The sequence below is a fragment of the Neoarius graeffei genome, chromosome 23, assembly GCF_027579695.1.
Source record: "Neoarius graeffei isolate fNeoGra1 chromosome 23, fNeoGra1.pri, whole genome shotgun sequence".
Taxonomy (NCBI): Eukaryota; Metazoa; Chordata; class Actinopteri; order Siluriformes; family Ariidae; genus Neoarius; species Neoarius graeffei.
In genome coordinates this window covers 32,012,764-32,030,925 of record NC_083591.1, presented here as the reverse complement: position 1 = coordinate 32,030,925, position 18,162 = coordinate 32,012,764, and the positions used below count along the sequence as shown (strand labels likewise).

Below are 18,162 nucleotides of genomic sequence, written 5' to 3'. Positions count from 1 at the left end.
ACAAATTTTGAAAGCTCATTGCAGGCGCGGGCAGGAGGGGGAGTGCACAATGCGGGAGCGGGCGGGAGAGGTGATAAGCTGCAGTCCCGCTAACTAAAAACGTGTTTAAAATAAAATTTATAAATTATTAATTTATGTCTATCATATATAATTTGTGCTGGATATTTTATTTGGCATTAATAAAAACATTTTAAGATGCCTAAATTTGCGGATGTGGTTGTGGCAGCGGGGGCGTGGCCAAGCAGCAGTCTGTGAATGGAGGGCGGGGTCGGGGAAGGTAAGTGGCTAGGTCATTACACCTGATGTCAATCTGTGTGTGTTTGTTTGTTGCAGGGATGGAGTATAAAGGGAGGGGGAGAGGAGAGAAGAGGGATTCGCTCCCCGACCACAACACGTGTGTGTGTGTGTGTGTGTGAGTGAACGAGTGAAAGAAAGAAAGCTGAAAAGCTCAATAAAGTGAGTGGGTGTGAACACGAACTCTCGCCTGCCGTGCTTCTGTGCTCCATCCACATCGGGGATTACAATAAAGTGAGTGGGTGTGAACACGAACTCTCGCCTGCCATGCTTCTGTGCTCCACCCACATCGGGGATTACAATAAAGTGAGTGGGTGTGAACACGAACTCTCGCCTGCCGTGCTTCTGTGCTCCACCCACATCGGGGATTACCTGTATTAATCCCCGATGTGGGTGGAGCACAGAAGCACGGCAGGCGAGAGTTCGTGTTCACACCCACTCACTTTATTGAGCTTTTCAGCTTTCTTTCTTTCACTTGTTCATTCACACACACACACACACACACACACACGTGTTGTGGTCGGGGAGCGAATCCCTCTTCTCTCCTCTCCCCCTCCCTTTATACTCCATCCCTGCAACAAACAAACACACACAAATTGACATCAGGTGTAATGACCTAGCCACTTACCTTCCCCGACCCCGCCCTCCATTCACAGACTGCTGCTTGGCCACGCCCCCGCTGCCACAGTGGTCTAATCTCGCGTACGTTTCCGATTCCTTTCTGCTCTTCCGTGTTTGAGATCTCCGATCATGGCAGAAGAGCAGAGCTCCTCTAGTGAAGCTCACGATGGGTCTCTCTGTAAAGCCTCAGCTGCGCATGCCGCCTGGCAACGCGCACCCTCGCTACGTGTGCTAGGTGAAGGATCGGTCAGTGGAGAGCTCAGCTAAGCTCAGCAAGTTTAATTCCCCAAGCCAATGACAAGAACTTTCGTGAGAAATAACGCGAACGTCTGCATCATGCGGGATTTGCGGGCGGGAGCAGGATAAAATATGGCAGGTGCGGGCGGGAGCGGGACTGAAAATCATAATTCTTTGCGGGAGCGGGACTGCACAATGCGGGAGCGGGACTGAAAATTCTGTCTGGTGCAGACCTCTAGTATGATGATCCATTGATAGATCGGAGTATATATGAGCATTTGTGCCAAAATCATCCCAAATATTTTGATGATTAAATCTTTAAATGTGAGACCCTGCTTCTCTTGATTGAGACAACACCAGATTGTCCAACCGCCCACCGATTTCCATGCACTTAAATGCATCTGTTCAAATATTTTTCAACTACCTCTTTTCCATAGATTTTATTTCAAAAGAAAACAATATATTTGAATTTATTCGTTAATTACATTCAGACAAACAACTGCCCACAGACAGAATTCTAGCATCAGATAAATTACAGAAGAATCAACATAACTTGATGATTTAGAACAAATAAACATGATATAAACATCAGTTTTCCAAAGGAACAGTTTCGCTTTATCACTACTGTCAGCAGGGTGAAGTATTCTGTCAGAGGCAAAGTATACTGTTAGGAGGATGTAGGTAGATAGGAGGCAGCTGTAAGTGCAGAAAGACACTCTTTATTAAAAAGAGATACACGTGCAAAAAGTCGAAGATGGCAAGCTGATGTCGAGGAGCAGGCAATGGGTTGGGCGAGGCACAAAGAGGCTAAACAGAGTACACAATATTGGAATCAAAAGCACAGAACAGCAAACAGGAAAACAGGAGGACAACACGATAAGGCTTGGTAATATGTCACTCCGAATGCAATACTTCGCGAAGTACGTGAGTACTCCGAGTCTTTACATGAGCGTACTGATTGCATCTTTAAAGTAGACGGCCTTTCGATTTCATAAAATCTGTGAAATTTAGTTCCCTCTGAAATTTGGTCATTGTGATGTATGTTTATTTCTGCAATATCTAAAAAAAAAACCAAGCCATTCTGTGGCTAGGAAGTTATTTAATTTGAGGGGATTCCTGAGCAAATAATGTGCATGAAATCCCTCGTTTCGCACAGCCAAGCAGACAGAGGAAGTCCGTGTGCGCAGGCGCAGGTTTACCTTTGACTGTGCACTGATAGTTACATCATCTTGTTGCTAAACGAACAGCTGATCACACCAAGGTACTCGCTGACCGCCGATGTTTATTAGTTTGGTCCTGCGTTTCCTTTCCTTCACAACATAACGTCTTTTCTTCTCGCTTTCCGTCACTGTAGTCGGTCTTTCACGTTTCATTCGCACACTCACATCCTCCATTGCTCTCTCCTGTTTCAAATTTGTATCCCACAATACCTTGCGTGAACGGGGAAAGCCAACCACGTGATGCATGACGTAGTATCTTGAATCGGGTCATGGTGAAGCAGGAAAAAATAGCAGAGAATTTAGGGCCATGTGGCCCTAAATTCATTAATTGTTCTATAAAAAAAAAAAAAACCTAATGAAATTGGAAGTCTGTGATTCAAATTCAGTAGCTTTCGGTCCACTAAAAAAAAAATAATAATTGGGTGTCGGGGAAAATGCTTTTCATGACCTAAACTTGAAAAATCTGAAAGGCAGTACAGCTTTAACCCAAGGCAGGTGTTAGTCATAAGCAGCGCGTGCTGTGCAGAGCGCGCGTGAGAGAAAGTTTTTGTGTGTGCCAATGCGCATGTGTGACAACTACAAATTAGGTAGCTGCAATTTTCCTCAAAACAATCCAAGCAAATTAAACACAGCAGGTTTTTCATGGCTTTACTAATCAGTAATAAATATGTTATTCTAGACTATTTACCTTTAAACCAATAATTGCTGAGTATTAGCAGGCAAGAGAGCTGATGCTGAATTACTTTCAGAAACATAGGCACACAGGTTAAAGACAGATTAAGGTATTTAGAGCACCTCATCTAGGACTAGGTCAGTTTTAATAATTAGCTCACAAACGCATAAATCACATTACAGGCATACGCACACTCAGGAGCCTTTACTGTAGTGAGCAGGCACCATTCTGCACTGCCACTGATCACCATCTTACTGGACCTTTAACCCTCTTCACAAAGTGTCGATTAACGCTGTGCATCTCCATCACAATGTGACTTCCCCACTCAGTGAGCAGCTGCCAGTGCCCAGATTTTTGAATACTGAAAATACTGGTAATAATTCACATAAATAGTCAATACAGTGATTCGCAATAACCAATGACAATGTGATGAAAAGTGTCCGCCATATTTTTTATATGCCTCTTCTTCCTTGTTTTTGTACTCGTATCAAAATAGGGACTACTACCCCTTTTCCACCAAATCAGTTCCAGGGCTGGTTCGGGGCCAGTGCTGGTGCTGGTTCACAACTCGTTCAACTTGCGAGCCAGCTGAGAACCAGTTTGCTTTTCCATAGCTCGCGGTGCTAAGGGGAGACACGTCATTACGTCGCTGTATACGTCAGTTACGTTGCTGCGTTTGCATAAACCTTGGCGCGAATATCGAAGCAAAAACAACACGGAAGAAGCAGCAGCAGCAGCAACAACAGCAACAATAATAATGGATGACTTCGCGTTTGTACAGCTGCTGCTTCTCTTTGCTTAAAAATGGCGATCTTTCGCGGTCTTGTTATTGTTGTTGGTCTTAACAACTCCGCCCCCCCGCTGACGTAAGTGGTTCTTTCCTCTGGCCCAGCAAAGAGTTGGTGCTAGCCTGGAACCAGTTTTTATGGCCCCAGAGCCAGTTCTTTGTCAGTGGAAACAGAAAACCCGGTTCCAAACTAAGCACTGGCCCCGAACCAGCCCTGGAACTGCTTTGGTGGAAAAGGGGCATGTCTGAGCCTCATCAGAAAATCATGCATTGTGGGCAAATGACCAAAGTAGGTTTGTGTGACAGGCAGCATGGTGGTGTAATGGTTAGCATTGTTGCCTCACAGCAAGAAGGTCTTGGGTTCGAGCCCAGTGGCCTACGGGGGCCTTTCTGTGTGGAGTTTGCACGTTCTCCCTGTGTCTGCGTGGGTTTCCTCTGGATGCTCTGATTTCCCCCAAAGACATGCAGGTTAGACTCTAAATTTTGTCTCGTGAGTGTGAATGGTTGTTTGTCTCTATGTGTCAGCCCTGCAATAACCTGGCGACTTGTCCAGGGTGTACCCCACCTCTCACCCATAGTCAGCTGGGATAGGCTCCAGCTTGCCTGCAACCCTGTAGAACAGGCTAAGCGGCTACCAATAATGGATGGATGGATGTACACAATCTGTCTGACTGTGGATTGGTGGAGTCCAAAGTCTTAAGAGATGGTTTTGTAACCTTTTCCAAGCCTGATCAGCATTAACAACGCTTTTTTTCTGAGGTCCTCAGAAATCTCCTTTGTTCGTGCCACGACATGTAATGAACCAATGTTCTTTTTGAAGAGCAGTGGCTTTCTCCTTGCAACCCTGCCATGCACACCATTGTTGTTCAGTGTTCTCCTGATGGTGGACTCATGAACATTAACATTAGCCAATGTGAGAGAGACCTTCAGTTGCTTAGAAATTATCCTGGGGTCCTTTGTGACCTCGCTGACTATTACACGCCTTGTTCTTGGAGTGATCTTTGTTGGTCGACCACTCCTGGGGAGGGTAACAATGATCTTGAATTTCCTCCAATTGTACACAATCTGACTGTGGATTGGTGGAGTCCAAACTCTTTAGAGATGGTTTTGTAACTTTTTCCAGCCTGATCAGCATCAACAACGCTTTTTTTCTGAGGTCCTCAGAAATCTCCTTTGTTCGTGCCAGGATACACTTCCACAAACATGTGTTGTGAAGATCAGACTTTGATAGATCCCTGTTCTTTAAATAAAACAGGGTGCCCACTCACACCTGATTGTCATCCCATTGATTGAAAACACCTGACTCTAATTTCACCTTCAAATTAACTGCTAATCCTAGAGGTTCACATACTTTTACCACTCACAGATATGTAATATTGGATCATTTTCCTCAATAAATAAATAAATGACCAGGTATAATATTTGTCTCATTTGTTTAACTGGGTTCTCTTTATCTACTTTTAGGACGGGTGAAAATCTGATGTTGTTTTAGGTCATATTTATGCAGAAATATAGAAAATTATAAAGGGTTCACTAACTTTCGAGCACCACTGCAGAAGACATGTCTTGTGTTTACTGATAGACGCCGGTGTCTTTATAATAGACACTGAAGTATTATTTATATACTATACTTGCCAACCCTCCCGATTTCGGCGGGAGGCTCCCGATTTTAGCCTCCGCCTCCTGATCGTATTTGTTAAAAACTGGATAATCTCCCAGTTTTGGGAAATCCCTACCGCCAAGTTAAAAATACTCCCGATTATGTCCAATCAGAATCGTATGAGAAACACTGCTGACGTCAACTGATTTTTAAACAATCAACGAACAGAACGACAGTCACTTCCGTAATGTAGGATTCGCCCAGGCTGTCCGACATTTTTTACAAGCAGTCATTCATCATGGCCACTAAACCCAATACCAAACAGCAAAAATATGAATGCAAATACCAGGTTGCATGGGAGAATGAATTTCCATGGATAAGCAAATGTTCAATTAGCCAGTTACACATTTTAAGGTAAAGATACCTTAAATCAGAATATAATGGACATTTGAGTGTGAAATTAAACTAGTCTTCCATACCATTTCAGAAACAAACTGTACAACTTCTAAAGTGTTTAGTGAAATTTTGCATGACAGAGAATTTGTTTGGTGAGCGTATTTGAATAGTGTGCTAGTGTCTTAGTGCTATTTTGAATTTATGATTGAAAGTTTTAAGAGAAAGTTTACAAGTGAATTATCTGGAAAGTGATTGATTTTGATAGAGTTTTGAGGTTTTAAGTGAAAGATTACTAGTGAGTGTATTTTGGTCGGACTAAAATTTTGCATTCGAGTGAATTTCTTTGTGGAGTATATTTTGATCGTATGGTAGTATTTATAGTGCCATTTTTAAATTTTGTTTGAAAACTTTCAGTCAAAGTTCGCAAATGAGCAAATTCCTTTGATGCATTCCGATAGGATTTGGATAGGATTTCTAGTGCTTTTTAAAAATTCTGTTGGAAAGTGTTCAGTGAGAGAGATGCAGCAGGCTCAAGGACAGTTTCTTTCACCAGGCGGTCAGGAGGCTCAACTCCCTCCCTGTTCTGCCCCTCCTCCCCCCTCTGCCCCCTGCCACAGATTCTGCCCGCCCTTCAGCATCTGACATCATGTCACCCTCACAGTCCCCCCCCCAGCGCGCGCACACACACACACACACTCAACATTCATTCGCACACTGAACTCAGGGACTGCACATTTCACTTTACCTCGCTCATTTGCACTATTCCACACTACCTCACCTTAATAGCTATTAGTTTATTGTTTATACTGCTTATTTCATGTTTACCTGCTATACCTCAAGTGCCCTTGACTGTTTATTTTATGTCCTTTTGCTCCAACTTATATGTATGTGTATATATGTATGTGTGTGTACTGTATATATATGTATGTATATATATATTGTGTGTGTGTGTACACATACATATACGGTTCCTGTGAGTGTTTAGTCTATGTCTATTTCCTATCTAGAGTGTTTACACTGTTTATATTGTTTATTTCAGTTATTCTATTTTTATTTATTGCATTGCCTGTTTGCACCGTGGGTCAGAGAGGACTGAAATTTCATCTGTGCTGTATGTCGAGCATGTATAGCATATCTGACTAAGTTGACTTGACTTTAGTAGTACTAAGACAGTGCAGCATTTATTGAATTGAGTTGTTACTATTTTGGTCAAATCTTAAAGTTTAATTTATATATGATATTATAGTTCTCTGTATTTTTACATGAGCTTACAGAAGGAAAACACATTTGATGCAATCCAATAATACTTTCATTCACTGCGACTATTTTAAGAAATGATAAACATTCTTCTAAAGCATCACTTGTATTATTTTCTGTGGGTCTCTGTATGTATACAATATTTAGGCATGAGATTTTTCAGCTGAAAATCTGATTTAAGACTTCCCTTTCATTGTTATTATATTAAAATTCAAGACGAGTATTATTTCAGATGTTTCACTCTGAGCTCTCTCATGCCTGATACATGAATCTCATAACCTATAGTAACTGATAGAACAATATCAACAATTCAAAAACTCTTTAATTGTATAAATTTCAAATGGTTTGCAATTAATTGGGATCCACTTTTTTTATGGGACATTCCACCGAATGGGTGCCATTTGCTTGTTGTACCACTCCCAAATTAAACTTAATTTGTTATATCTTTTCAACAGTGATTATAATAAACACACATATTTAACTATTCAAAATGTTAAAAGGCTACGTTATTTATTTTTTTACAAGGTTTGGAAGTCAAAGATGGCTGCATTTTTTTCAGTCCTGTTACCAAAACTCAAAGTAACAGGACTGAGTTTTTAGCCTAGGATTAGCTAATACATGGAATTAAGCCACATGGTGTCATCGCTAATAGCATGACCACACTTAGCGCATTCTAGTGATTTACCAAAAACCTGTATTTTTAAAATAAACAAATATCATCTAAGAAATAATTTAAGCAACAGGACAGTATATTGACATTGACCTTATCAGTCAAAGTTAAAAAAAAATCATCAAATATACAGAAAAGTAAATGAGATAACTAACTTTTGGTCTTCCCATGGCCTTCAGAAGACACAACTGATGTAAGTTCCTGTTGAGAATGTGATTTATGGAATGTTCCAACTTTGTCAGATGGGGTAATATGTTTGGGTAACAGGACTGAGTGAAAACCCAGGAACATGACTAAAATGTGTATTTTAACTAAGATATTGTGGATTTCTTATGAAAAAATATATATTTAAACCATGGATAGGATATGGAGTCACACAACAGTGCAAAAGAAATATTGTTTCTGAAGGATTTTAATCATAATATTTCATAGTTAAGTATAAAGTTAGAGTGCGGGGACAGGTAACACATGCTATTTTTCAGTGTTTTAGGTAGTTTTTATTAATCCTTACAATTATATTAAATTTGAAATCAGATCAATGTACAGGACATTCTGCATAATAAGGAAATGTATTTTAAAGTACATTTTTATGTGCATTTATACATATAATTTTCTAGGGACGGAAATGGCACCGATTCGGTGGAATGGCTCTTATCGTTTCAACCGCGCATCATACCCTCGTCCAATTGAAAATGTCTTTCATGCACTTTTCTCCCCCATGAGAATTTTGAAAAGTTGGCAAGTATGCATGCATTTGTTTGTTTGTTTGTAGTCCTCATTACATTTAAATAAGGGTTGTTTTACAATCAGGGTACAAAGTTTGTGTCACAGGGGTCCAAAATTCAAACTGATTCAAACTGGTTCTTGTACCAGTTTTTAAGTAAAGGACAAGTTAAAGAACAGATTTCATGTAATTTTTTGACATACATGTATGGTAGTTTTGTGTAATCTGCTATAAGATGGGAGAAACAAATGAAGTGATTCTCGGAGAGGACATTTTTTTGGCAATTCAGAATCCACTACTTCCATAGTGCTTTTAAATATAAGGCTGTAAGCTTTGTGTTAGTTGTCTCTAACATTTATATCCCAATATCTTGACCACATTTTAGGATGAAAATAATCATTTTAGATATGTTATTTTATATTGAAAAATTAGCTGTCTCGGAGAGGACATGTTTTTGACACAATTACATACTAATTTGATCAAAATAGTCTGAAAACTTACTGGCATTCAACATTAAAACTTAACTATGTTTCCAATGATATGGAACCAAATATTTGTTTTATGGTATAAAGAATGATTTAAGTGCATCCCTTTTGGAGCTACCTGTGGTCAAAAAAGCACTTTTTCTAAATGACAAGTAATTTTGCTAAATATGACATACACTACCGTTCAAAAGTTTGGGGTCACCCAGACAATTTTGTGTTTTCCATGAAAAGTCACACTTTTATTTACCACCATAAGTTGTAAAATGAATAGAAAATATAGTCAAGACCATTTTTCTGGCCATTTTGAGCATTTAATCGACCCCACAAATGTGATGCTCCAGAAACTCAATCTGCTCAAAAGAAGGTCAGTTTTATAGCTTCTCTAAAGAGCTCAACTGTTTTCAGCTGTGCTAACATGATTGTACAAGGGTTTTCTAATCATCCATTAGCCTTCTGAGGCAATGAGCAAACACATTGTACCATTAGAACACTGGAGTGAGAGTTGCTGGAAATGGGCCTCTATACACCTATGGAGATATTGCACCAAAAACCAGACATTTAGTAGAATTTAGCAAGAATAGTCATTTACCACATTAACAATGTATAGAGTGTATTTCTGATTAGTTTAAAGTGAAAAGAACAGTGCTTTTCTTTAAAAAATAAGGACATTTCAAAGTGACCGCAAACTTTTGAACGGTTGTGTATGTCCCAATACCTTGACCACATTTTAGGATGAAAATAATCATTTTAGATATGTTATTTTATATTGAAAAATTAGCTGTCTCGAAGAGGACATTTCTTTGACACAATTACATACTAATTTGATCAAAATAGTCTGAAAACTTACTGGCATTCAACATTAAAACTTAACTATGTTTCCAATGATATGGAACCAAATATGTGTTTTATGGTATAAAGAATGATTGAAGTGCATCCCTTTTGGAGCTACCTGTGGTCAAAAAAAGCACCTTTTCTAAATGACACGAGTAATTTTGCTAAATATGACATATTGCCATACATTCACCAAAAATAACGTTATCACCAAATATTTTTTTGCATGGTAAATAGAGCTATCACAGGGCTACAATAAACAACCAAGTTTATTTAGTCAAGCCTTTTGATATTGAAGATAATAAGTGTTAAATGTGATTTTTAGCTTGCGTACCGATTGTAAAACAGCCCATAAGACATTTGATACAAACTTTTTTCCCCTCTTTTCCACTTCCGGATAATCCCAGACCCTGACCGGAACTGACCCGCTCTGTGACACAGTTATACAACGCGCGTGTTTAAACAATATGGGTTAAAGATGCGCTCCTAAGTGTCCGCACATTTCTCATTGCGATCTCAGTCTATAAATGTCATGTGAGCCATAACTAAAACACAAGCCATTTTTTTGTTTATTGTCAAGAGAAATATAATAACAGCATTATGCCCTTACAAGGAAATTTTCCAGTCTCCTTCGTCACACATTGTAGTCAATGAAATGTCAGTGTTATACAAGCACTCAGGGAAAACACTCCATAAAAACACAGCTTACCTCTTGTTCTTTTGTTTTTTTGAAGCTTCCCAACACGCACTTGTTTGCAGAATTGTTCTTGAGCTCCTCGGTTCTGCCTCCGCTTCCCTCTGACACACTGCACTTGCTCTGCGTTCAGTGTTTCCTCACACCGTTGCCCTGAATCTCAAGCGCGAGCGAGCGATGACCTCAATTCAAACCCCACTAGCCAAGTCTCTCTTTGACCAATCAGATTGGCCCAGAAAAAACGCGTTTCCAAGGTAAGTAGGCGGGCACAAAGACCTCAATGTGACTATTGGCTGAAAGCCCTGTCAATCTCTTTATATAAGGCAGGCCTATGCCTCACGTGGAAACCCATGGCCAGTGACGGAGTGTTGCTTGCGTGGGCAAATCAGTAGTGGAGAGAGTGAATGGAGCCGCGGCAGGGGAAGAGAGCGGTTGGTCCAGAGAAGCCCAAACACAACGTGTGTTATACAAACAGTTATACAATGTGTGTAAAGTCAATGTGGTCGCGGTCATATGATCTTTTCCCTTTCCAAGCTTAAAAGTTTGTGAACCCTTTAGAATTTTCTAGATTTCTGCATAAATATGACCTTAAACATCATCAGATTTTCACCCAAGTCCTAAAAGTAGATAAAGAGAACTAAAAAAAAATATTATCCTTGGTCATTTATTTCTTGAGGAAAATGACCCAATATTACACATCTGTGAGTGGCAAAAGTATGTGAACCTTTGCTTTCAGTATCTGGTGTGACCCCCCTTGTGCAGCAATAACTGCAACTAAACGTTTCCGGTAACTGTTGATCAGTCCTGCACACCAGCTTGGAGGAATTTTAGCCCATTCCTCTGTACAGAACAGCTTCAACTCTGGGATGTTGGTGGGTTTCCTTGAATGAACTGCTCGCTTCAGGTCCTTCCACAACATTTCGATTGGATTAAGGTCAGGACTTTGACTTGGCCATTCCACAACATTAACTTGATTCTTCTTTAACCATTCTTTGGTAGAATGACTTGTGTGCTTAGGGTCGTTGTCTTTCTGCATGACCCACCTTCTCTTGAGATTCAGTTCATGGACAGATGTCCTGACATTTTCCTTTAGAATTCGCTGGTAGAATTCAGAATTCATTGTTCCATCAATGACGGCAAGCCGTCCTGGCCCAGATGCAGCAAAACGGGCCCAAACCATGATACTTCCACCACCATGTTTCACAGATGGGATAAGGTTCTTATGCTGGAATGCAGTGTTTTCCTTTGTCCAAACATAATGCCATGCATCCATCCATTATCTGTAGCCACTTAACCTGTTCTACAGGGTCACAGGCAAGCTGGAGCCTCCAAACATAACGCTTCTCATTTAAACCAAAAAGTTCTATTTTGGTCTCATCCGTCCTCAAGACATTTTTCCAATAGCCTTCTGGCTTGTCCACATGATCTTTAGCAAACTGCAGATGAGCAGCAATGTTCTTTTTGGAGAGCAGTGGCTTTCTCCTTGCAACCCTGCCATGCACACCATTGTTATGTGTTCTCCTGATGGTGGACTCCTGAACATTAGCCAATATGAGAAAGGCCTTCAGTTGCTTAGAAGTTACCCTGGGGTCCTTTGTGACCTCACTGACTATTACATGCCTTGCTCTTGGAGTGATCTTTGTTGGTCGACCACTCCTGGGGAGGGTAAAAATGGTCTTGAATTTCCTCCGTTTGTACACAATCTGTCTGTGTACAAATGGAGGTCATATTTATGTAGAAATATAGAAAATTCTAAATGGTTCACAAACTTTCCAGCACCACTGTATCTACCATTTATTACAAGATGTCATATGCAATCACCATCTGACCCGAATATACAGATACCCTTGAATTTTTTTCTTCAGTTATTACATTCTAACAGGGGTTTTCAAAGTGGTGCCTGCCACTGTAGTATTATTTTGAATCACCTAATGTGTGATCACTGTTAATGACTGAACTATAGCTGTTAATAGCCTCCGCTCTTCAGGGAAGGCGTTACACTAGATTTTGGACCTTGTCTGTAGGAATTTGACAGCCCCAAGAAGCTAAGCACTGATGCCGTGGGAGGAAGCATGGCAAAAAACTGGTGTCTAAATTCATCCCAGAGGTGGCTGATAGAGATATCTGTTTGGCATTCTTGCAATTGGTTCTGGCTGGTTTGATTGCTGCTTGTTTTGTCAAGTTCCATTTAAATTCTTGAAACTCATCTTTGCTCGCACATCTGCTCTCTGTTTTTATCAGGCTATCATAATCAATGATGTAATGGTTCCTCATCCATTGATGTTACCCTGTCATACACAGATAACTTGGCTTCTTAAATCACATCTTCCAATTATATAGCTACAACATACTCTTGAACATACATATACATACATTGTGTATATATATATATATATATATATATATATATATATATACACACACACATACACATACATATACACACACACACACACCATAGACTGTAAAAATAAGGGACAAAGCCTTGATGACATCACTCATAGGATTTCTGAAGAGCAAGTTTGAATCTCAAATAAGGAGGCTACGGGCGTCGCCATCTTGACAGTGCCTGACTCTGCCTAATTCCCAGCTAGTCCCTAAATGGAGAAAGAGGCGGGGATAGTGAAGGCTGGCCGCTGGAACAGTATGGCTGGAACACACCTACTAACCTTGAAGTTAATAAGCTAGCTATGCAAGCTACCCAACAAGCTACTAGCTAAACTTGAAGAACCCGCTTCATAAGATACAGACCATAACCTCAATGGCTGGTTTACAAAAAAAAAAAAATCAAAAATCACTGGGCGTATAACCATCCAATAACATTTGGATGGATTATTTGATCAAGGAGTGTTGTCTTTTAGTTGCTCAAGCTGCCAAATTGTCAGTCTGAACCTAATTTACTGAAGGGGAGACCATGATAAACTTCATCAGTAGCAACTAGATCAAAAATATTGAAAGGTAAGTACAAACTAATAAAGCAAATTAAAGTAATTTAATACATGTGTATTAGTGTGTAAAACTTGTGCTTGCATGGAAAAGCTCTTAGAAATAGGTAAGTCTCCATAAATATATTTTTTTTGAGGTAAGTTCTGAGGTAATGCCAGATAGCGGCTAACCAGATGGCACAAACCCAGCTGTCATTCAAATCGGCCCAGCCACTAATTATGCATAAATGTATGGCTCAATATAATTTAAACCGTTGAATTATATAAAAATTCCGGCATGGTGCTGTAGTGGTTAGCACTGTCACCTCACAGTAAGAAGGTTCTGGGTTCGAACCCAGTGGCTGACGGGGGCCTTTCTGTGTGGAGTTTGCATGTTTTCCCCGTGTCTGCGTGGGTTTCCTCCAGGTGCTCTGATTTCCCCCACAGTACAAAGACATGCAAATTAGGTTAATTGGTGGCTCTAAATTGACCATAGGTGTGAATGTGAGTGTGAATGGTTGTTTGTCTCTATGGCCAAGTTTACATTAGACCGTATCTGTCTTCCTCAACAGCTCTGAGTCACTCTCCTTTTTTAGGCTACGTTTACACTAGACTGTATCTGTCTCGTTTTCTTCGCGGATGCACTGTCCGTTTACATTAACCCCCCTGAAAAAGCGGGGAAACGGGAATCCGCCAGCGTCCACGTATTCAATCTAGATCGTATCAGCTCCGGTGCTGTGTAAACATTGAGAATACGCGAATACGCTGTGCTGAGCTCTAGCTGGCGTCTCATTGGACAACGTCACTGTGACATCCACCTTCCTGATTCGCTGGCGTTGGTCATGTGACGCGACTGCTGAAAAACGGCGCAGACTTCCGCCTTGTATCACCTTTCATTAAAGAGTATAAAAGTATGAAAATACTGCAAATACTGATGCAAATACTGCCCATTGTGTAGTTATGATTGTCTTTAGGCTTGCCATCCTTCCACTTGCAAGTAATAAGTGATATGCGCTGGGATCTCACACACAGCGGCTCAGTCCCGAATCGTGGCTTGTTCACTTCACTCGCGCGCTCTGTGAGCTGCGCAGGGCCGGAGTGCGCACCCTCCAGAGGGCACTCGCTGTTCAGGGCGGAGTGATTTGGAGCGCAGGATGCCTGCGGAGCCGAGCGTATCCGCGTATTAGTGTTGCTGTGTGCACGGCTAACGGTTTTAGTGTAAACGCGAATCGTTTTAAGAACGTTAATCTGATGATCCGCTGATTCGACGTAATGTAAACGTAGCCTTAGTTTTAGAGAAGTCATGCTTGAAAAGCCCAGCTCACATAGATAGGTTGTGGAAAATCACTTTTTTTGCTTTCTTCTGACCTCTACTCATACTAGGGCCTTCATCAGGGTCAGAATTTTCTGCAGGACCCAGTTTGGATTGTGTACTTTTTCTTTTCAAATATTTATCCATCGCTATCACCGCTGTCACACCCGAAGCATTACTAATTCTATCATTTGTGAATGGCAACAGGTAGATACACAGGTTAATTAGCTACCTGCTGCCATCTAGTGAAAGAGTATTTAATTGTTCTGCCTGTCACTATACATCGCTGGCATAGATGAATGAAGACAAATTCTCATCTCATTATCTGTAACTGGTTTATCCTGTTCTACAGGGTTGCAGGCAAGCTGGAGCCTATCCCAGCTGACTACGGGCAAAAGGCGGGGTACACCCTGGACAAGTCGCCAGGTCATCACAGGGCTGACACATAGACACAGACAACCATTCACACTCACACCTACGGTCAATTTAGAGTCACCAGTTAACCTAACCTGCATGTCTTTGGACTGTGGGGGAAACCGGAGCGCCCGGAGGAAACCCACGCGGACATGGGGAGAACATGCAAACTCCGCACAGAAAGGCCCTCGCCGGCCACGGGGCTTGAACCCGGACCTTCTTGCTGTGAGGTGACAGCGCTAACCACTACACCACCGTGCCACCCTGAAGACAAATTATTTGCAGTAAATAAATAATTTTCAGAACATCTCATCTCATTATCTCTAGCCGCTTTATCCCGTTCTACAGGGTCGCAGGCAAGCTGGAGCCTATCCCAGCTGACTACGGGTGAATAAATAATAATTTAATAATAATAATAATAATAATAAATAAATAATAATTTTCAGAACAATTAAATAAAATTGGATAATTTCCCACGGTACACCTGATGATCTCTCACGGCACACTAATGTGCCGCGGCACAGTGGTTGGGAATCACTGGTCTAGGGTGTACCCCACCTCTTGCCTATAGTCAGCTGGGATAGGCTCCAGCTTGCCCGCAACCTTGCACAAGATAAGTGGTTACGGAAAATGGATGGATGGATGAATTATATAAACATTCACCCCCGTACAGTTGACATGAAGGGGGAAACTAGCTATAGAGACAGAAACAGTTTTTTCTACCAGGCTGTAAACATATTTGTTTTTGCTCTAAAGTTGGACATTTTAACATGGGGGTCTATGGGAATTGACTTGCTTTTGGAGCCAGCCTCAAGTGGCCATTCGAGGAACTGCAAATTTTAGCACTTTGCATTGGCTTCACTTTTCAGGACCAGAGGCTGCTGCTTGATATATACTCATGCTTGTCTTTCAATAAACTGAGAAACATCTCTGAACACTTTTGTCTGCATCAATGAATGTTGCTCCTGGATCCATGAGGCAGAATCTCCTGGACGGCAGAGGTCTACATTCCTCGATCATACTTTGCCAATTCAACTTTCTTCAGTACAGACAGATCAAAACCTATCAGTGGTCAGTGGGGATGGGAGGAGGGTTTTGTGCAGGCCACTCAAGGTCATCCATACCAGTCTTAGTCAACCATATCTTTATGGACCTCACTTTGTGCACAGGGGCATTGTTATGCTGGAATATGTTTGGACAACAGTTTGGGGAAGACTCTTATATGGGCGTTATGGTCAGGTGTCCACATATACTCACTGTCCATTTTAATAAGAATGCCTGTACACCTGCACATTCATGCAGTTATCTAATCAGCCAATCATGTGGCAGCAGCACAATGCAAAACATCATGCAGATATAGGTGAAGAGTTTCAGTTAATGTTCACATCAAACGACAGAATGAAGTAAAAGTGTGATCTCTGTGACTTTGATTGGCACATGGACGTTGGTACCAGATGGACTGGTTTAAGTATTTCAGACACTGCTGATCTCCTGGGAATTTCACACACAACAATATCTTCAATTTAAAGGCACTGGTGTGAAAAACAAAAAGCATTGAGTGAGCAATGGTTCTGTGGGTGGAAAAGCCTTGTTGATAAGAGAGTCTCGTCTCGTCGTCTTCCGCTTTATCCGGACTGGGTCGCGGAGGCAACAGTCTAAGCATGGAAGCCCAAACTTCCCTTTCCCCAGACACCTCGGCCAGCTCCTCGGGAAGAACACCGAGGCGTTCCCAGGCCAGCCAAGAGACATAGTCCGTCCAGCGTGTCCTGGGTCTTCCCTGGGACCTCCTCCTGGGGGGACATGCCTGGAACACCTCCCCAGGGAGGCATCCAGGAGGCATCCGAAAAAGATGCCCGAGCCACCTCAGCTGATTCCGCTTGATGTGGAGGAGTAGCGGCTCTACTCCGAGCTCCTCCCGAGTGACTGTACTTCTCACCCTATCTCTAAGGGAGCGCCCAGCCACCCTGGGAAGGAAACTCATTTCGGCCGCTTGTATCCATGATCTTGTTCTTTTGCTCATTACCCAAAGCTCATGACCATAGGTGAGAGTCGGAACGTAGATCGACCGGTAAATTGAGAGCTTCACCTTTTGGCTCAGCTCCTTCTTCACCACGACAGACCGGTAAAGCGACCGCATCACTGCGGAGGCTGCACCGATCCGCCTGTCGATCTCACGCTCCATCCTTCCCTCACTCGTGAACAAGATCCCGAGATACTTAAACTCCTCCACTTGAGGCAGGACTTCTCCACCAACCTGGAGAGGGCAAGCCACCCTTTTCCGGTAGAGAACCATGGCCTCGGACTTGGAGGTGCTGATTCTCATCCCAGCCGCTTCACACTCGACTGCAAACCGCCCCAGTGCATGCTGAAGGTCCTGGTTTGAAGAAGCCAACAGGACAACATCATCCGCAAAAAGCAGAGATGAAATCCTGTGGTTCCCAAACAGGATTCCTTCCAGCCCCTGGCTGTGCCTAGAAATTCTGTCTATAAAAATTATGAACAGAACCGGTGACAAAAGGCAGCCCTGCAGGAGTCCAACATGCACTGGGAACAGGTCTGACTTACTGTCGGCAATGCGAACCAGGCTCTTGCTCCGTTCATACAGGGACCGGACAGCCCTTAGCAAAGAGCCCCGAACCCCATACTCCCGGAGCACCCCCCACAGAATACCACGGGGGACACGGTCGAATGCCTTCTCCAGATCCACAAAGCACATGTGGACTGGTTGGGCAAACTCCCATGAACCCTTGAGCACCCTATGAAGGGTATAGAGCTGGTCCAGTGTTCTGCGACCAGGACGAAAACCGCATTGTTCCTCCTGGATCCGAGGTTCGACTATTGGTCGAATTCTCCTCTCCAGTACCCTGGAGTAAACCTTCCCTGGGAGGCTGAGAAGTGTGATTCCCCTATAATTGGAGCACACTCTCCGGTCCCCTTTCTTAAAAAGAGGGACCACCACCCCAGTCTGCCACTCCAGAGGCACTGTCCCCGACTGCCACACGATGTTGCAGAGGCATGTCAAC

The 18,162-nt window shown here is 42.2% G+C and overlaps 1 protein-coding gene across 1 annotated transcript in view; it reads right to left on the bottom strand.

Annotated features, from left to right (window-relative positions):
• per2 (period circadian clock 2) overlaps positions 1-10,622 on the bottom strand; it is a 120,991-nt gene extending 110,369 nt beyond the window's left edge. Inside the window, exon 1 of the mRNA XM_060906088.1 lies at positions 10,505-10,622. The gene's annotated coding sequence lies outside the window, so the exon portion shown is untranslated. The remainder of the gene's footprint in view (positions 1-10,504) is intronic.
• Between the last annotated feature and the right edge of the window lie 7,540 nt (positions 10,623-18,162).